The sequence below is a fragment of the Gossypium arboreum genome, chromosome 7 (assembly GCF_025698485.1).
Source record: "Gossypium arboreum isolate Shixiya-1 chromosome 7, ASM2569848v2, whole genome shotgun sequence".
In the NCBI taxonomy this organism is placed as follows: domain Eukaryota; kingdom Viridiplantae; phylum Streptophyta; class Magnoliopsida; order Malvales; family Malvaceae; genus Gossypium; species Gossypium arboreum.
Window position 1 is genome coordinate 50,298,610 of NC_069076.1, and position 22,725 is coordinate 50,321,334.

The 22,725-nt window shown below is 37.0% G+C and overlaps 1 long non-coding RNA gene across 1 annotated transcript in view; it reads right to left on the reverse strand.

The window, feature by feature from the left end:
• Positions 1 to 960: 960 nt before the first annotated feature.
• LOC128295633 (uncharacterized) overlaps positions 961 to 22,725 on the reverse strand; it is a 66,076-nt gene continuing 44,311 nt past the window's right edge. The window contains exon 2 of the long non-coding RNA XR_008286187.1: positions 961 to 1,212. This is a non-coding gene — a long non-coding RNA (uncharacterized LOC128295633). The remainder of the gene's footprint in view (positions 1,213 to 22,725) is intronic.

Sequence of the window (22,725 nt, forward strand, 5' to 3'; positions counted from 1 at the left end):
AACTCACGTCACTGCTGCTGTCTGAATCTATTTTATGGTAAATTTTACCTATTTCATGGTTTCCATGGATTAGCTAGCAATTTGACATACATAATACCAAATATGATCATGATTAGCCATTCCAATGGCTAATCATTACCAAGCATTTCTATCTCCATACCACTCAATAACCATATCATAAGACCATATATACAAAATGATTATAATGCTATACATGCCATACTCAAAATATACAAGCCATTATGTCAAGATGGTATACGGATAGTGTGAGCGTGCCTCCGACCGTTTCCGATTTCGAGCTGGCTTGTCAACACTACAAGGAATGAAAAGGAGGAGTAAGCATAAATGCTTAGTAAGCTCACATGCAAATAGCAAGTAACATAACCATATAAGCAAACATAAAACATCATTTGCATAATCATCACCAAGACATTCATATCACCTTTTCATTTATCATCTTACCATATTGTTGTTATATCGAGTTTTCAACCCGAGGGTTAAGTACATACCTGTTCAAATTATCCATTTCACAACACTTACCAATACGTCCCTTTCATCTTGAGTATTCCTCCATTTGAGTAGAACTTTACCCGTTGAACACATCGAATATAATTTGGATACATGGATAACTTGCACATAAGTGCCACATATTCAATCAAGCAATCATGTAACCCGCCCATAAGCAAACTCGGACTCAACTCAACGAGCTCGGCGTTCGCATCCATAAGTGAACTCGGACTCAACTCAACGAGTTCGGATGCCTAGTTACATCTCACGAACTCGGACTCAACTCAACGAGTTCGGACATTCGCATCCATAAGTGAACTCGGACTCAACTCAACGAGTTCGGATGCTCAACCATCCTAGTGACATGTCACTTGTATCCTAATCTATTCCTAAGGTTCAAACGGGCTTTTTCCTCGAACACTTATCCTTGCCGTCTTCCGTAGAATGCCGAAATCAATACTCGGTAACAATTATATTTAACAAGTAGTTCACATAATTTACATATTATTTGAAATTAACCACAAAGCATACATTTCATAATAAAATTCAGCATAACACATAATTAATATCAATAACTTAAAAATAACAATTATGCTACATTATTTACACATGAACTTACCTCGTATGCGAAAATGGCTATTTTTACCATTTCGTCCACAACTTGGTATTTTCCCCATTTTAGCCCGAATTTCAGTTTTCCTTGCTCTATCATTTAAAATATAGTCTAATTAGGACTCACATTATTCAAATTGACCCAAAATCATATTTTGAAAAATTACAATTTTGCCCTAAACTTTTGCATATTTACACTTTTGCCCCAAAGCTCGTAAATTAAAATTCGGCCTATTTTCTTATGTTTTATGACATGCTGATCATTTTTCCTTCTATGGCAACATCAAATTCTCACTCTAACATGTACTTATGACTATTAGGTATTTTTACCGATTAAGCCCTTTGCTCGTTTTCACTTAAAACCGAGTAGCACAAGTTGTCTAACATAATTTAAAAGCTCATATTCTATCATAAAACACCAAAATACACAAATTTCACCTATGGGTATTTTTCCAAATATAAACCCTAGGTTAAATTATTGCTAGCATAAGCTAAATCGAGCTAGGGACTCCAAAAACGTAAAAATCATTAAAAACGAGGCTAGAACGAACTTACAATCGAGCTTAGAAGCTTGAAAACCCTAGCCATGGTTTCTCCTTGCTATATTCGGCCATGGGGTTGAAGATGAGCAAAATTGGCTTTTAATTTTGTATTTTAATTCATTTTACCCCTAAATGACCAAAATGCCCTTACTACTAAACTTTCCAAAATTCCATCCATGTCCAATTTTTGTCCATAGACTTAGAAATTGGTAAAATTACTCTTTAAGGACCTCTAATTAATAATCTAATTCAATTTTATGCAAAATACTTCTAGAACACAAGTTTTGCAATTTATTCAATTTAGTCCCAAATTTCAAATTAAGCACTTTATGCATAAATTCACGAAATTTTCACACAATCATGCAATCATATCATAGACCTTAAAATAATCATAAAATAATTATTTATATCTCGGATTTTGTGGTCACGAAACCACTATTCCGACTAGGCCCAAAATCAGGATATTACAACTCTCCCCTTCGGGATTTTCGTCCCAGAAAATCTTACCGAAAAGTGGTCTTCACTTTTAATCTCATATTTGGTGTCAAGAACTTGCACTTAGACTGCACCTCCAATACATCTCTTCAATTTCTCATATGATCTAAAAGCTTACGTCTCAACTCTCAATTGTTCTTAAATTTTCAACCCTTCTCAATTTCCCATGATATCATGACATAAAACACGGATCTCAACTTGATTTAATGGAGACCGAAATTCCAAGAAATCCGACAATTAAAGAGACACGAAATTCCATGAATCGATGAGTAGGAATTCATTCAATCAGATGTGATTTATAGATCTCGCCAAACATTTAACAATAGGATACATCACATTTTCCTCTTTCGCCATAGAAATAATTACGATATGGCCTCAAGAATAATCCTTCTCATTTCCATCCCAATATCAACATTGACAAGGATAATTTTGATAGATCCCAATGCTCGGCTTTAACCCCTTTAACAACTCCGATTTTATGTAACATCGGATGCTCTAAACTATCACATTACCTCCTTGTCTTGAAACACATCACAATTCATACAACAATACATTCTTGAAAGTCGAAGTCATTGCTCAATGTAGACTAGTCTAGTTCGGACGCTTGGTTACCAATATTCTCATCTATCCGAACTCTGTCAACATGTAATAAACTTTTCAGCTTTCACAAGATGGAAACCTTATCATTCGTAGTGACTTAAACTAATATTCAACTCTTTCTATTAAATATAGACTTCTCGTTCAAACTATTTACTCTTTGATCTGTACAAAATGAAATTCTATTATCAAACTTGGGAAAAATAATCGACATAATTGTCACATGAAATCTTTCAAATAAATAATTTACCATACCGACTAAAACTCGCTTTTATCACCTATGCCTTTCTTGATGTCAAATCCTTACGAAATTAGAAAAATCCCAATACTAAAATCACCACATTACCAAGATCAAATTAGAAGTATAGTCATATTTGACATGATTATCACGAGCTGAAGAACGTACTTCGAACATGAGTCATAATTGACAAATTATGGAACAAAGATAACAAGAAAACCGAATAAAGAAATCCAAGATAGAGAAACCCGAATAAAGAAATCCGAATAAAGAGATCCGGGATAAAGAAACCCAAGATACGATACTATCTTGGAGAATCGAAAACCAAACTCATAGAGAAAATACGGAATACCCGATAATTCTTCAAAGAAAGAAAGTCCGAAGAAAACATCATTTAATCCCATGAAATCAAATATAACAAGATCAATATATCTTCCCAAACATATATATCGATGAAGCATCAAGTAGAAAAGCAGAATCATAATATCATACGTATTCTCTCATCAATTCTTATCGACGAAATGAAATAGAATACCCGATGAAATAGAGCAATATAAATTATAGACCGGTCGGACTACCAATGCTTTCATCCAACACCGAATTAGAAGACATTCCCATATAACAAGAATTTCTTGAAGATCAATAGCCATAGAAATATTTCGAGAACGGGTGAACACATAGAACATCTCAAAAGAGATCGCTAAATCTGTCGGTCATAAGCTGTCACACTCGGATAATTCACATTTGAAATATCATTTCCCCAACTAGTTCTGCCGTCACAAATTTTATATTAAACCATTCACTAAAAAGGCCAATTCGAATAAATTTCGATTTACACTTTTCTCGACCTTGCACTTGAGTAATTCGATTTACCAAGGAGAATTCCTTTTCTAACTAGGACAGTGCATAACTCCAATAATTTTACGTCAATCCGATACTTTCGGCTCGACTTTACTTATCAGCTCATTTTCAATCTCGGATCATACTTATAATTATTCTATCATTGAACTCTTTGGGTTCTCAACCGAAAACTTATTCAATACAAATCTCATGAAATTCCATTATAAGTACCACTTTGGTAAGGGGAGGGTTGTAGGACCTCGACTCGACTTTCTTATACATACACATATGACACAACTTCCATCATCATAGTAACATCATCAAAATCATGTCATTCATTCATGTTGGCTTACACCAATTTTCCTATTGTCCCATTTAGACAATATACTTATGCATACATTCTATGTTTTCTAGACGACTTTACTTATCCATTCAATTAATTAAATTAATTCATGCTCATGACATTATATAAGGCCAAACAAACATAGATATTTGCATCACAATCACAACTTTCATTTCGTGCATCATCATGTACATATCATTACAATCATATAATTCAGTCCAACAATTTAACATAGATAAGTTCATTTCATTATAATCCTTTACCTCATAAAAATTATATACCATTAACATTCATCAACATTCGACATCCAATCAAGACAAGGACATTTTCATTCAGTATCATAATATTATGACTTTTATTCATACCTCTACTACTTTCTATTTATTCCGTTCATCTTATCAAGTAAGCCACATACACTACATCATATGAGCATTAAGCAAATATGAATATTTATCACAACATGAACTTTCATCTCACATATTATCACATATGTATCATAAACCTTTATTCATACTTTTCTGAACCGAGACTTATCATAATCATAATTTTACTCAAATACCTTTACTTAACATTGAACATGGTTGGCGCAGCTTGGGTTGGAGAGTACCTGTCTAAATAAGGCGGTACTTATACGCGTCGGAAGACATCACACTATCACATATCGGTGGCATGTATAGCTAAACTTTTACACATGCTAGGTTAGTCCGAGAACCGACTAAACCTGCTCGATACCACTAAATGTAACACCCGTGCACCGAGACCGTTGTTTGAGTCGAACACGAGGTGTTAACGGACTTAATTCATTAATTAAACAGCTCATACAATTCATTTTAAAATTTCCAGACAAGCTGGCTAACTGCATCACAGTCGTTTTAAAATCATATCTCGAGTTACTGAAACTCGAAATCCAATTCCGTAAATTTTTCCTGAAACTAGACTCATATATATATCTACTAATTTTTTCCTAGAATTTTTGGTTGGGCCAATTAGTACAGTTTATTAGTTAAAGTCTCCCCTATTTCAGGGTTCAACTACTCTGACCTCAGTGTATTACGAATCAGATATCTCCCTGTACAGAGCTTCAATGACTATGCCGTTTATCTCTAATAAAACTAGACTAAATAAGGAATCTGTAAATATAAAGCATGACTTCTAATTATCTTTGTAAAATTTATGGTGAATTTCCAAAGTCAGAACAGGGGATCCAGAAATCGCTCTGGCCCTGTTTCACAAAAATTTAAACATCTCATAAAATATAGCTCATATACCTGTTTTGCTTATTCCATATGAAAATAGACTCATCAAGCTTCGATTCCATAATTTATTCATTATTTAATTCCATTTATACTATTTTTAGTGATTTTTCAAACTCACGTCACTGCTGCTGTCTGAATCTATTTTATGGTAAATTTTACCTATTTCATGGTTTCCATGGATTAGCTAGCAATTTGACATACATAATACCAAATATGATCATGATTAGCCATTCCAATGGCTAATCATTACCAAGCATTTCTATCTCCATACCACTCAATAACCATATCATAAGACCATATATACAAAATGATTATAATGCTATACATGCCATACTCAAAATATACAAGCCATTATGTCAAGATGGTATACGGATAGTGTGAGCGTGCCTCCGACCGTTTCCGATTTCTCGAGCTGGCTTGTCAACACTACAAGGAATGAAAAGGAGGAGTAAGCATAAATGCTTAGTAAGCTCACATGCAAATAGCAAGTAACATAACCATATAAGCAAACATAAAACATCATTTGCATAATCATCACCAAGACATTCATATCACCTTTTCATTTATCATCTTACCATATTGTTGTTATATCGAGTTTTCAACCCGAGGGTTAAGTACATACCTGTTCAAATTATCCATTTCACAACACTTACCAATACGTCCCTTTCATCTTGAGTATTCCTCCATTTGAGTAGAACTTTACCCGTTGAACACATCGAATATAATTGGATACATGGATAACTTGCACATAAGTGCCACATATTCAATCAAGCAATCATGTAACCGCCCATAAGCAAACTCGGACTCAACTCAACGAGCTCGAGGCGTTCGCATCCATAAGTGAACTCGGACTCAACTCAACGAGTTCGGATGCCTAGTTACATCTCACGAACTCGGACTCAACTCAACGAGTTCGGACATTCGCATCCATAAGTGAACTCGGACTCAACTCAACGAGTTCGGATGCTCAACCATCCTAGTGACATGTCACTTGTATCCTAATCTATTCCTAAGGTTCAAGCGGGCTTTTCCTCGAACACTTATCCTTGCCTCTTAGTAGAATGCCGAAATCAATACTCAGTAACAATTATATTTAACAAGTAGTTCACATAATTTACATATTATTTGAAATTAACCACAAAGCATACATTTCATAATAAAATTCAGCATAACACATAATTAATATCAATAACTTAAAAATAACAATTATGCTACATTATTTACACATGAACTTACCTCGTATGCGAAAATGGCTATTTTACCATTTCGTCCACAACTTGGTATTTTCCCCATTTTAGCCCGAATTTCAGTTTTCCTTGCTCTATCATTTAAAATATAGTCTAATTAGGACTCGCATTATTCAAATTGACCCAAAATCATATTTTTGAAAAATTACAATTTTGCCCTAAACTTTTGCATATTTACACTTTTGCCCCAAAGCTCGTAAATTAAAATTCGGCCTATTTTCTTATGTTTTATGACATGCTGATCATTTTTCCTTCTATGGCAACATCAAATTCTCACTCTAACATGTACTTATGACTATTAGGTATTTTTGGAATTAAGCCTTTTGCTCGTTTTCACTTAAAACCGAGTAGCACAAGTTGTCTAACATAATTTAAAAGCTCATATTCTATCATAAAACACCAAAATACACAAATTTCACCTATGGGTATTTTTCCAAATATAAACCCTAGGTTAAATTATTGCTAGCATAAGCTAAATCGAGCTAGGGACTCCAAAAACGTAAAAATCATTAAAAACGAGGCTAGAACGAACTTACAATCGAGCTTGGAAGCTTGAAAACCCTAGCCATGGTTTCTCCTTGCTATATTCGGCCATGGGGTTGAAGATGAGCAAAATTGGCTTTTAATTTTGTATTTTAATTCATTTTACCCCTAAATGACCAAAATGCCCTTACTACTAAACTTTCCAAAAATTCCATCCATGTCCAATTTTTGTCCATAGACTTAGAAATTGGTAAAATTACTCTCTAAGGACCTCTAATTAATAATCTAATTCAATTTTATGCAAAATACTTCTAGAACACAAGTTTTACAATTTATTCAATTTAGTCCCAAATTTCAAATTAAGCACTTTATGCATAAATTCACGAAATTTTCACACAATCATGCAATCATATCATAGACCTTAAAATAATCATAAAATAATTATTTATATCTCGGATTTTGTGGTCACGAAACCACTATTCCGACTAGGCCCAAAATCAGGATATTACATGAATCATACTTATGGATATACCATGGCCGAATACCACAACACCATAATTTTGGTCATGATTAAACAAAGAACTTAGTATCTCCTTCGAAAATGCTAAAAGAAAATCTAAGAGTCCTCAATCCCCCATCACATGTTTCATTATCAAGCTTGATATTTAGCATGCAATGGCATTAACACCACATTCACTTTGGCCGAATTTCATTCCCATGACATAGCAAAGATTTGAACCATGGGCTAACAAGAACATCAAGCTAGCAACTAAAAACATGCATGAATCTCATGGCACAACCTCAAACATACCTTAATCTTGATGCAAGTATAGCCAACCTCTTCCTAATCCTCTTCAAAACCAAACATGAAGCAAAATTCCTTCCTTCCTCTAGTATTTTCGGTCAAGGGAGAAAAATGGATGAACAAATTTTTTTTTCTTCTCTTTTCCTCAATACACGGCAAGGGGGGGTTCACTCACACACATTTTTTTTTCATTCTTTATTACCCATACTTATTTGTTTATTGTTTCTCCCTAATGCACCAACAAAACATGTTTCATGACATGTTTTGCCCATGATTCCTTGTCATGGCCGGCCACTAGAACTTGGGGAAATTTCACATGCAAGTCCTCCCCTTTGACTACATGCACTATTAGGTCCTTATAGATTAGCCTTTCACTTTTCAAAAGTGTCACACAAGTCCTACTAATTGAATTCACATGCAATCGGCTAAATCGGAACTTGAAATTTTCACACATTCATAATTACATATTCTAGACAATAAATATTACATTCAAACATTTCGGTGACTCGGTTTAGCGGTCTCGAAACCACTTCCCGATTAGGGTCAATTTTGGGCTGTCACAACTCTCCCCCACTTAAGAAATTTTCGTCCCCGAAAATCTTACCGACACATGGTTTAGGATAACGTCCTCTTATTGAATTACATCCATATGAACATTTCTACAAGTATGCACATATATCTCATTCTCTTGATTTCATAAGCAATAATCACTTAATTTAATTCACAAATGCATTTCAAACACATATCAAGCACATACTAACATGTATAATTCACATCATCAACCCACATTTTTGTAACCCACATTTTCATCCATGTATAAGCTGTAACCTGGCCGAAATTACACATATACTCAAACATCCCAATAAATATCCTTTATAACTCCATCGTATCTCAATATTCAACTTTCACACACGAACATTTAATTCATTCAGCACATATGAACATACCTCATTGCTGGAATTTTTTGCAAGCGTATTAACTGAAATTTTACAGCAAGATTGCTCATCTCCGAATCACGTACCTTCTGGATTTAACCGGATATAGCGACTCGCTCGATTGTCTTGGGACATAGTCGGTTATAGTGATTCGCACAATTGCCTTGAGAATTAGCCCGGATTTAGTCGCTAGCACAAAAGCCTTGGGACTTAGCCGGATACCATTCGAATAACCAAGCACATATATCAACAAATCAATACACATTCTTATTACATTCTCATTACCAAAGCTCAAACACAAGACACTTATCATATTTACAATTTCGGCTCAATAGCCACACACCAAGAGCATGATTTCGATTTGCTTAAAACATGATCTAATCAAATCATAATTTAAGCTCTATTTACTCAAAACTTACTTCACATTACCAACCCTTATGTTCATACACAAAAGATCAACTTAGCCTAAGGGCCGGTAGCTCGTTTATCAAGCGAGCGACTACTTACTTGTAAGGGCTCAACTAATTCAAGCACATATAGCTCTTACAATGCCATATCCTAGATATGGTCTTACATATTCTCATATATCGAGCCGATGCCATGTCCCATGCATGGTCTTACACATTATCTCAAATCAATGCCTTCGTCCCAGACGAGGTCTTACATAATTCCACTTCACACACTTAGTGCCCATCGACCGATCTCGCACTCATAGTGCTCGGTTAAAGGATTTACACACACACAGTGCCTCTAATCATTCACACACATAGTGCTCTTATTCATTCGTTATTACACATTGAAATGACTTACCCAATTCTATAAACATCACATATGTACACTTTTAAACATATCGTCTCATATAAATTTGAATTAGTATAGTAATGAACACTTAAACTTTGCTCAATTTACCACGACGAAGCCTACTAGGCACGAAGGCGAATACACGTCACCAAAGCATGATTGCTCTTGGGACCTAGCCGGATACATCACTAGCACGAATGCTCTTGAACTTAGTCCGGATACATCACTAGCACGAATGCTCTTGAATTTAGCCAGATACATCACTAGCACGAATGCTCTTGAACTTAGTCCGGATACATCACTAGCACGAATGCTCTTGAACTTAGCGGATATAACCACAAGCACAATTGCCTTGGTCTTAACCCGGGTATAACAACTCACACAAATGCCTTGGTCTTAGCAGGATATATTCACTAGCATAAATGCCTTCGGGACTTAGCCCGGGTATCATTCAAATGCTCATGTACACATATATCAACAATCACGTCACATCCATATTTCATTCTCAATTCTCATGTACATATACACATATAGCAATACACATTAGTATATCATTTACATTACTTGAATACAAACACAACATGCTTATCAACCATTCAACTTCCAGCTCCATAGCCACATACAAAAATCACATATACCCTTAATTCAATCCGAATCGAAATTCAAATACGAGTACATGATACGTACCTAATCAACTTAATAGTTTAGGCATATCTAAGTGAAGTTATATCGCAAATTCTCATAGTCAGAAGCTTGTTACAGCTCGATCGGGATCAAGATTCATTACAATACAGCAACCACCTTTTACTAGTCAAAAATCATCACACTATCATTTTATCACTTTATGGCATGTATAAATAGACTCACGCGTGCTACGTTAGTCCTAGAATCGACTAAACCGTAGCTCTGATACCAATAAAATTGTAACACCCCATACCCGAGACCGTTACCGGAGTCGAACACGAGGTGCTAACCGACTAATTCATTTACTCTCGCAGTCCAATTAAAAATTTTTCCAGACGACTGGCTAACTGCATCACTGTCACCTTAAAAATCATAACTTGAGTTCTACAACTCAAAAATCAGATTCGTAATTTTTCCCTGAAACTAGACTCATATGTCCATCTACATATTTTTTCTTAGAATTTTTGGTCGGCCAATTAGTACAGTTTATTAGTTAAAGTTTCCCCTAATCCAGGGTTCGACTACACTGACCTTCACACATTACGAATTGGATATCTCCCTGTACAGGGCTTCAATACTGATGCCGTTTGTTTCTATAGAAACTAAACTCAGAGAGGAATCTATGCATATATGGCATGACTCCTAATTATCTCTGGTTAATTTACAATGAATTTCCAAAGTCGGAACAGGGATTCCAGAAACCGTTCTGGCCCTGTTTCACAAAAACCTAAATATCTCTTAACATACAACTCATATGACCATTTCGTTTCTTCCATATGAAAGTAGATTCATCAAGGCTCATTTACATAATTTATTCACTATTTAATTCCATCTCTACTATTTTTAGTGATTTTTCACATGCACATCACTGCTGCTGCCAGCATCTATTTTTAGGGTAGACTTTATCTAACACATAGTTTCTATCACTCAACTAACCCTCTTGCATATATAGTCCAAAATATAATCAAGATGAACCATTCTAATGGCTGATCGTTGCCAAACATTTCCATGCCTCTTAATGAGCATATACATATCGAATGATTATAACATTATGCACAAAACATTTATAAGCCATTTTCACATGGCTATCTAAAATTATACAAATCCAAAGGGACCATGACCCACAACAAAAGGGGTAGTCCTATACATTGACCAAAATATCCTCTCACTACTAGTTTATTCCATACATGCCATAAGATATTCCCAAAAGCGTAGCAGTACCAAGCGGTGGGTAGTGATAGTGTGACTAGTTCTTGACGATCCCCGAGCCCGTAGCTTCCAATGAGATCTATAAAACGGAGGAAACAAAGTAAGCAGAGTAAGCATTATAGTGCTTAGTAAGTTTTAAGCGGTGTCAACAGATAACAACCAAATCATAACATAGTTGTTCGTATTTTTGTTTCACTCTTCCTTCGGGCATACTATCCCTTTTACGAATATGCACATCTCATCATATACAATAGGCGGATAAACTCTCACATAAAAGTGAGCTCATGTGACATAGATATATCGTATGATTTCACATAACCTCTCACACTAAACCGATGTCACATAATCATAGGAATAGTCCCATAGATTGCTCTCGTGTGCATCATATATAAACTTGGAGTACATACTGTTTAACCTTTCGCATTGCGTATATTTATAAGCAATTCTTATTACGAAGTCTTACCGGACATAATCTCCACACGTAGTCATCGGGTCTTACCGGACATAATCTCCACACGTAGTCATCGGGTCTCACCAGAACATATTTCCAAGTTTCATGTACATTTAATCACATGTTACAACATTCACATTAGCCATTCGGCTTTACCACACATACACATCACACATATATTTCACATTAGCCATTCGGCTTTACCACATATACATATCACACATATATTTCACATTAGCCCTTGACTTTACCACATATACACATCACACATATATTTCACATTAGCCATTCGGCTTTACCACATATACATATCACACATATGTTTCACATTCATCACATCGGCCATTAGGCCTTATCACATATATATATACCTTCACATTCATCACATCTACCATTAGGCCTTATCACATATATACTCTTTCACATTCATCACATTGGCCATTAGGCCTTATCACATATATATACACCTTCACATTCATCACATTGGCCATTAGGCCTTATCACATATATATACACCTTTACATTCATCACATCGGCCATTAGGCCTTATCACATATATACTCTTTCACATTCATCACATTGGCCATTAGGCCTTATCACATATATACTCTTTCACATTCATCACATTGGCCATTAGGCCTTATCACATATATACATCTCCTACATATTTCATATTTTTCTTGTACATCAATTTCAGCAATAGCTCATAAGCAACTCAAATAATTTCATCAAAGTTTACAACAAAATCACCTATTCACTACAAGCAGTTTTCTTTTCCTGAGCAACAGTCGCTAAATTGTTTATAACTGGAGCTACAAAACTCAAAATCAATTGCCGTTAATTTTCCCTGAATGTAGACTCATGTATCTTTCATCCATAAAATTTTAAGAATTTTAGGTTTGGCCAATCAATACCAGATTTTTCTTAAATTTTCCACTGTTTCACTGTTTGACCAATCTGACCACTCTTCACTACGAATCAAATTTTTCATTGTACAGAATTCATAATGTGTTTTATTTGATTCCATTTGAAACTAGACTCATTAAGGAGTCTAAGAATATAAATCTTATCTCATAACCATTTTTTACAAATTATAATGATTTTCCAAAAACAGAACAGGGATTTCGAGTCATTCCGACACTGTCCCGCACAACTTTAAATATCTCTTTATAGGAAATTCCTTTGCTTCCACGGTCTCTTTTATAAGAAACTAGACCAACTAAGCTTTGATTACATGTTTTATTCAGCCTATAATTCCACACCAAAAATTTATAGTGATTTTCTAAAATCACATTACTGCTGCTGTCCAAGCAATTTATTACAATTTGCTCTTAACTTTCCAAGTCCAAACACTTATGAACTTACCATTTGGGCTTAAGACATATCATGGCCACATCATATCTTATCAAATCAACTCATTATGTCCTATTATGATTGAATTTACTCAACGATTAATCGCTTAAAACTTACCTCGGATGTGGTCGAACGATTTGGCGGGTATTCGATCACTTCTTCCCTTCCTTATCCAACTTGATCCTCTAGGCTCTTGAGCTTAATTAAACAAACAAATTGACTTAATCATTTGAGCATCGAAAAGAGGAATACAAGATACTTAGCCAATATATATACTCATTAGGCATCAAAGTCGCATATGTGCGAAATCATGAATCGAACTCAACACATTAGTTAATATTCCTCTTAGCGAATTTTCTAAGCCAAGAATAGGCATCAATATGCTTGCCTCTAACCGAATGCATGCACACCAATTTCCCCTCATGTGGCCGAATATACATGTCCATGTTGAGGCCAATTATAGACTTAATACCACACAAAACAGCATACATTTTACTACTACGCATTACATATCGTAGCTCAATACACCTCTCTCATTTACTTCATAACCGAAACATCATCACAAGCAAATATACACTTGAAATAGTATATATGACATACCAATACATCATGTGCAAACATATATTCATGTAGGTGCAAGGGCGAATTCTCAAGTGGCTTATATCCAAATATAGACACATATCCAAAGCTTAAATCTTACTTACCATGCAACATGCATGAATCATACTTATGGATATACCATGGCGAATACCACAACACCATAATTTTGGTCATGATTAAACAAAGAACTTAGTATCTCCTTGAAAATGCTAAAAGAAAATCTAAGAGTCCTCAATCCCCATCACATGTTTCATTATCAAGCTTGATATTTAGCATGCAATGGCATTAACACCACATTCACTTTGGCGAATTTCATTCCCATGACATAGCAAAGATTTGAACCATGGGCTAACAAGAACATCAAGCTAGCAACTAAAACATGCATGAATCTCATGGCACAACCTCAAACATACCTTAATCTTGATGCAAGTATAGCCAACCTCTTCCTAATCCTCTTCAAAACCAAACATGAAGCAAAATTCCTTCCTTCCTCTAGTATTTTCAGTCAAGGAGAAAAAATGGATGAACAAATTTTTTTCTTCTCTTTTCCTCAATACACTGCAAGGGGGTTCACTCACACACATTTTTTTTTCATTCTTTATTACCCATACTTATTTGTTTATTGTTTCTCCCTAATGCACCAACAAAACATGTTTCATGACATGTTTTGCCCATGATCCTTGTCATGGCCGGCCACTAGAACTTGGGGGAATTTGACATGCAAGTCCTCCCTTTGACTACATGCACTATTAGGTCCTTATAGATTAGCCTTTCACTTTTCAAAAGTGTCACACAAGTCCTACTAATTGAATTCACATGCAATCGGCTAAATCGGAACTTGAAATTTTCACACATTCATAATTACATATTCTAGACAATAAATATTACATTCAAACATTTCGGTGACTCGGTTTAGCGGTCCCGAAACCACTTCCCGACTAGGGTCAATTTTGGGCTGTCACACCATGTGTGACACACGGTCATCCCTATGGGCGTATGGTTTGGCCGTGTGACCCCTGCACGTAAAATTTCAAGTCAGTATGCATGATAATAAACACACAGACAGAGACACAGCCGTGTGTCTCAGCCGTGTGGAGGACACAGCCTAGTACACGGGTGTGTGGCTTCGCCATGTGACAATTTAGGGATGTTGACGTCAGAAATAGAATACCCAGGTTTTTGCACACGGGTTAAGACACGGGCGTGTCATGGCCGTGTGAGGGACACGGGACATTGACAAGGGCGTGTCTGGCCGTGTGAAAACCCCTGTAGGTGTGAATTAGAATTTAATTCCACACGGGTGCAGGACATGGGCGTGTGCCAGGGTGCTTAGGTTGTTTGAGCCACATGAACCACCAGCACGGCCATGTCAAAATAGTCACACTGGGGTATTATCCTTCCATACGGGTGTGTTCCCTATTTTAAGGCAAATTTCTTAAGGTTAGTTTAAGGACCCAGAATGGTTCCGAATAGTTTTTAATGGTCGATTTGGGGCTCGTAAGCCCATAATAAGTAGTTTAAAGTAGAAATTGAAAAAGTTTTAATTTGGACCAAGTCTCGGTGACTTGAGACTGTTTGTATGCATGAGATAAAGTTAGGTAATGCCTCGTACCCCGACCCAGCATGGGTTACGGGTATAGGGTGTTACTAGTAGCCTAATAAGAAGCCCAAATAAGAACATTCTTGCCCAGACTAATAAACTATTCATACTAGATAGATATAAAAAAGAATATAAAATAAATAAATAGAAATGGATAAATAAATGGCAAGCTCCTGCTTTTATGGTTTTTAATTGGTGAGGCCATCTATACCTTGGAGCTCATTCCTTCATTTAATTGGTAACTTGTACAGTTCACACTCTTTGACTCTACTCATAAATTTTCCATTAATAGATCTTCCACAATCAGATCTATCATATATAGAATGGTATGTAAGGATGATGATTAATTAAGTAGCTAAGCTTGTCAGTCCATTCTTTGTAAGAGCCGAAGCATAATATATTTTTTCTTTTTAAATAGGATTTTCCCCGCTTAATGGATAAGCATTTGCTACCAATAAGGAATTTTTTCTCATCTTAAATTCCAAGATTAGATTTACACCAATGGAAACCATAAATTTCATACACAATAGAAGGATATGATAGATCCATCTTTTTTAGATAATGAATGGACGAACCCTATTCTATTTATTGGTACGGATTGTCGATATTGAAAAATTTGTTTCTTTTTTCTTTTCCCATGATTTGAACAAGTCGCATATACACCCCGTTAATACTGCAGTACAACAAGGGGGAGATAAAGAAGAGGATGTGGTGGTTGTCACCCAGTTGGGACAGAATGTCGGAGGTTCCAAAGAGTGGAGGAGAGGAGAGTATTAAGGCTAAGTGTTGGAGATAAGTTGGTAGAGTATAGGTTTGGTATCTTTGGAGAGTCGATCCCTTCTCTATCATTCTTGGAGGTATTTAAGCGAGATGTCATGTGTAATGCGACATTACTGTGCTGAACTTTCCAATTAACCATCATTATAGAGTGCATAGAGTGGATGTCTTTAATGAGATAGGGATATCTGTGATGGGACAAACCTTGTTGATACGAACTCAGTTCGGTGTTGATTCGAGTCGTTTAGATTGCCTGATGTGAAATTGAGTAAGTTGTTTAACTTATAGCGAAATAGGCTGGAAAAATAAAGAATAAGTTCAGACGAAAATGATGCAAAGAGGGTTTAGTAAAATGGATGGTTAGATTCGGCTAAAGCCAAGAGTGAACCAACAATATATGTGACAGCCCAAAATTGACCCTAGTCGGAATGTGGTTTCGGGACCACAAAACCGAGGCATAAAAATAATTAAAAATTTATTTTGATGCCTATAATATGTGTGTGCTCATGTATGACATTTTATGATGATTGATTTAGTGTTATAAAGGTGAATTCCACAAGAAAGGACTTAGTAGTGAACTTTGAAAGTACGATAGGGAAATGTGTGATGACAAATTAAAGCATGCATGCAAAATAATGGACTTGCATGTCAAATTCCCCTTTTTACAAGTGATGGCCGGCCATGACAAAGAGATATGGGCTAAACATGTCATGAAACATGTTTTGTTGAGCATTAGGGAGAAATAATAAACAAATAAGCATGGGTAAGAAAAGAATGAAAAAAAAATGTGTGTGAGAGAGTAGCATTCCCCCATTGCCGTGCAACCAAGAAGAGAAAACAAAAAAATTTGTTCATCCTTGTTCTCTCCTTTTTGGCCAAAAAATACTAAGAGGAAGAAGAGATTTTTGCTTCATTTCCTTTGTTTAGAAGAGATCTAGAAGGATATTTGGCTAAACTTGCATCAAGATTGAGGTATGTATGAGGTTGTGTCATGAGATTCATGCATGTTTTAGTTGCCAACTTGATGTTCATGTTAGCATTGGTTCAAATCCTTGTTATGCCATGGAAGTGGTATTTGGTCAAGGTTGGTATTGTGATAAAGCCATTGCATGTTAAGTGTGAAGCTTGATGATGATGCATGCAATGATGGATTGTCTACTCTTGAAATTTCTTTGTAGCCATCTTGAGTAAGACTTTGAGTTTTCTTTTTGTTTAACCATGATTGAAGATAAAAGGGGCATGATTATGATGTATTCGGCCATGATGCATTCATGAGCATGGTTCATGCTTCTTGCATGTTAGTTAAAATTTGTGTTTTAGATGGCTATGGACACCTTGAAATTCGGCCATGCTCATATATGTATATATATGTTTGCACATGATGTTTTGGCTATGAAGTAAGTGATGAATATGTTTGTTTAAAGAAGAAGATGTTGAAGAATGCTTGTGAAATTGCAAGCACATTCGGCCTAGCACACATATGAGTGCTTGATGCTATATTATAAGTTTTGAGCTACAACATGCAAAGCATTAACTAGTAAAATGCATGCTGTTTTTGTGTGGTATTAAGTGCATAATTGGCCTCAACATGGACATGTATATTCGGCCTTAGGTAGCCTATTGAAGGCCTTAGCTTTTCCTTGATGCCCGAATGAATTGTATTGAATTGCTTGATGTAGTATAAAATGTGCATGACCATTGTGTATTCAAGCTAAAGGGTGGCCATTTGACCATTTAAACTCCTTGTCATATTCGCCATAAGCTAGCACAATGAGGTTTTAATAAATTGAATTTGTTTGAATTAGCTCAAGAGCTTAGAGGGCCACAATTGGACAAGGGGAAGGAAAAAGTGATCGAATAGCCGTAAAAGCCGTTCGACAACATCCGAGGTAAGTCCTCAAGAAGTGACCTTAATTGAATTATGTGGAATGAAATATGGATGTATTGATTATTGATTTATGTGTGTATGAGTATTGAATGATACCGGGCTAAGTCCCGGCGATTATGCTAGTGATTATAATTGTGTTTGAGCCTTAGTAACGAAAATGAAATATGTATGTCCAATGATTATTGATGTATGTGTGCATGAGAAATTGAATGATACCGGGCTAAGCCCAAGACAATTATGCTGGAAATTATATCCGGGTTAAGACCAAGGCAATTGTGCTAGTGGCTACATCGGGCTAAGACCAAGGCATTCGTGCGAGTCATTCTATCCGGGCTAAGACCCGAAGGCATTCGTGCACGTGGTTATATCCGGTTGTATTCCGAAGAAGCTTGGGCTGGAGGTGAGTGTTGGTTGCTGTAATAAATTCAATTAGTACGCTCGAAAAGCCCAAAGAATAAGGTACGTTTATATGTGCATTGGAAAGTCGACATATTTGAGCAACATTCGCTCAATCGACTAAGCAATTTCAGCTATTGGAATGGTTGATACTTTGTGAAAGTATATAATGATGAAGTGTGAAGTAAGAATGATTATGAGAATGTGTATTAATGAAATGATGCATTTGGTTATGTGAATGTATTGCTTAAATTAAAGCTGATTTTATTCCTTGAGACTTACTAAGCATAAAAATGCTTACCTCGTTGCTTTGGCTCTCTTTTTATAGATTACGCTCGATAGCAATCAGATTCGGGATCATTAAAGTCGAAGTCATCCACACTATCAACGCCTCTATTTTGGTATAAATTTTGGTTGAACTTTGAAATGGCATGTATAGGACTACCCTTGTTGGTTTAAATATCTTTGTGATGTATATGTGTACGGCCATGCGAAAATGGCTCGTAAAAGTGAAGTACTGAACTTAGACTATTTGCGGTTTGTATATATATATATGGTGTCATGATGTGATTATGGATTGGAGATGGGAATGTTGGTCACATGATCAGCCATTGGTATGTTAAAATGATCATATATGAACCTATGTATGGCAAGACTAGTTGGTTCATGGAGACTACAAAATAGGTAAGACCTACCTTAAAAACAGATGCTGCCAGCTGCAGTGACGTGAATGTGAAAAATCACCAAAAATTTGTAGGAATGGTATTAAATAGTGAATAAGCTATGTAAATGAACCTTGATGAGTCTATTTTCATATGGAAGAAACGAAATGGTCATAGGAGTTACATGTTAAGAGATATTAAAGCTATTGTGAGACAGGGCCAGAACGGTTTCTGGGTCCCCTGTCGGAAATTTAAAAATTTACTATAAATTATCCAGAAATAATTAGGAGTCATACCTTATATGTACAGATTCCATTTTGAGTCTAGTTTCATTAGAAACAAACGGCACCAGAATTAAAGCCCTGTACAGAGAGATATTCAAGTTATAACACGCGAAGGTCAGAGCAGTCGATCCCTGTAACATGGGTGACTTTAACTAATAAACTGTACCAATTGGCCTGACCAAAAATTCTAGAAATAAATCCATGGATGGATATATGAGTATAAATTCAGGGAAAATTTACAAAACGAGTTTCCGAGTTTTGAAACTCGAGATATGATTTTTAAGGCGATGGTGACGCAGTTTTCCAGCCTGACTGGAAATGTCAAATTGGGGGGCAAAATATGTGAACTTGGCTTGTTAACCCCTCGTGTCCGACACCGGCGATGGTCTCGGGTTTGGGGTGTTACAATTTTATTGGTATCAGAGCCACGGTTTAGTCGATTCTAGGACTACCGTGATGTGTTTGGGGTCTAGCTATACATGCCATTAAATGATGAATCGATAGTGTGGTGATTTCTGACAATTTGACTTTGTGTTTGTTTATAGCAATGGATCCCGATCCCACCGAGCAATAGCTGATGATGTGGAGAGTGTGGCGCTGCTCCGCGCAAGGGACAGGCCGCGGACTCTCAACCTATGGCCAGCAATCCGAATGATGAGGCTAGGCAAGCCTTATATAGTGTGATGAACGAATGGTTTAATCAATACATTCGAACTAACACTACTGTTCCACAACCTCCATTCCCGACAAATGCAACCCCGCACCTACAATACCTCCGTTGACTGACCAAATAAGGTCAAGTAAGCCCCGATCGATAGGATTCGAAAACATGGGGCCACTGAATTTAAGGCTACGGATGATGATGATGCCGAAGCGAGCTGAATTTTGGTTGGATAACACTATCCGGTGCTCGATGAGCTATCCTGTACACCGATGAGTGCTTAAAGTGTACCATCTCCTTGCTACGCGAGTCCGCCTACTATTGGTGGAGTACTCGACTTGTGGTGCCTAGAGAGCAAGTGACTTGGGAATTCTTTCAAACCGAGTTAGAAAAAAGTATATTAGTCGAGATTCATCGACCAAAAGTGAAGGGAATTCCTTGATCTTAAGCAAGGTTCTATGTCGATTCTCGACTACGAACGAAAATTTGTGAGGCTTAGCCGATGCAGCGAGAATGCATTTCGTCAAAGCCATTATGTGTAACGCTTCGAGGATGGGCTGAATGATGATATAAGGATGTTCGTTGGCATTCTCGAAATCGAGAGTTCGTAGTACTTGTTGAGCGAGCTTGTAAAGCCGAAGAGCTTAGAAAGGAGAAACAAAAAGTTGATGTGGGAACCAGGAGAATTCGAAGAGGTCCTCGGAAAGTCTCTTCAACAGCATCGAAGAGATTTCGAGATGATGTGAGCCGGTCTAGAGGCATTTCGGGCTTTTCTAGACGAGGACGCGATCGACCCCTGTGACCACACGAGTCACCGATCGCCGATGGTGGAAATGATCACGAGAGAGGCGGAGTGTCTACATTGTGGCAAATGGCATTCGGGAGCTGTTGGTTTTGTGATCGCTCTCGCTATAAGTGTGGATCGGCCGACCACTTTATGAAGGATTGCCCAGGATGCTTGAGCAGAATGTAAGTCGAGTGGAAACCAGGGTGCTACCATTGCTCGAGGTAGGCCACCTAGAAATATGGGCAATGTTAGTGGCGGTCGAGAGGATCTAGAGATGCTACCATCGGATCGAGGCTCGTGCCCTGCTAGGACTTATGCCATACTGCACGCGAGGATCTTGCCTCTCCGGATGTCATTACTGTACTTTCACTCTTTTCAATACTAATGTGATTGCTTTGATTGACCCTGGTTCTACTCATTCTTATATATGTGAAACCTTAGCATCCAGTAAGACTTTGCCTATTGAGTCTACTGAGTTTGTAATTCGGGTGTCAAACCCCTTGGGTCATTACGTGCTTGTTAACAAAGTGTGCAAGAAAAGTCCCCTAGTGTTCCGAGGTTCTTGTTTTCCGGCGGACTTGATGCTTTTGCCGTTCGATGAATTCGACGTTATTCTTGGTTTGGATTGGTTGACCATGCACGATGCGGTTGTAAATTGCAAAAGCAAGACTATCGATTTGAGGTCTTGCGAATAACGAGATAATTCGGGTTGAGTCTACGGACTTAAAGGGGTTGCCGGTTGTAATATCGGCAATGTTGGCGGAAATATGTAAGAAAAGGTGCGAAGTGTACCTTGCGTATGTGCTCGATGACAAGGAATCGTAAAAGAAACCCGAATCTGTGCGTGGTTTGTGAATACCGGATGTTTTCCACGAAGAATTGCCGGGTTTACCACTGTTCGGAAATAGAATTTGGCATCGAATTGGTACTGGTACCACTCCAATTTCGATAGCTCCGTGATCGTATGGCACCAACGGAATTAAAGGAGTTGAAAGCTCGGTTGCAAGAATTGGTGGATAGAGGTTTTGCTCGCTCGAGTTGTTCGCCTTTGAAGTACGCCGGTGTTGTTTGTGAAAAGAAGGATGGAACCATGAGGTTGTGCATCGACTATCGTCGACTTAATAAAGCGGCGATAAAGAACAAATACCGTTACCACGTATCGATGACTTGTTCGATAAACTGAAGGAGCCTCGGTGTTCTCGAAAATAGATTTGAGATCGGGCTATTATCAATTGCGAATCCGAGATTGGACGTACCCAAGGCGCCTTGAGAATGAGATATGGTCACTATGAGTTCCTAGTGATGCCGTTTGGGCTTACTAATGCCCTGCGGTATTTATGGATTTAATGAATCGGATCTTGAGACCATATTTGGATCGATTAGTAGTCGTGTTCATTGATGACATCTTGGTCTATTCAAGAAATGAGACCGAACATCTTGAACACTGCGGTTAGTCTGCAAATTTTACGGGATAAGCAATTATATGCTAAGTTGACAAGTGTGAGTTACGGTTAAGAGAGGTTAGCTTCTTGGGTCATGTGGTATCTGATCGGGTATTCGAGTCGACAGAATAAAATTTCAGCCATACTTAATTGGAAGCCTCAGAAATATTCTTGAGGTTCGGAGCTTTTGGGGCTTGCTAGGTTATTACCGACGATTTGTAAAGGTTTCT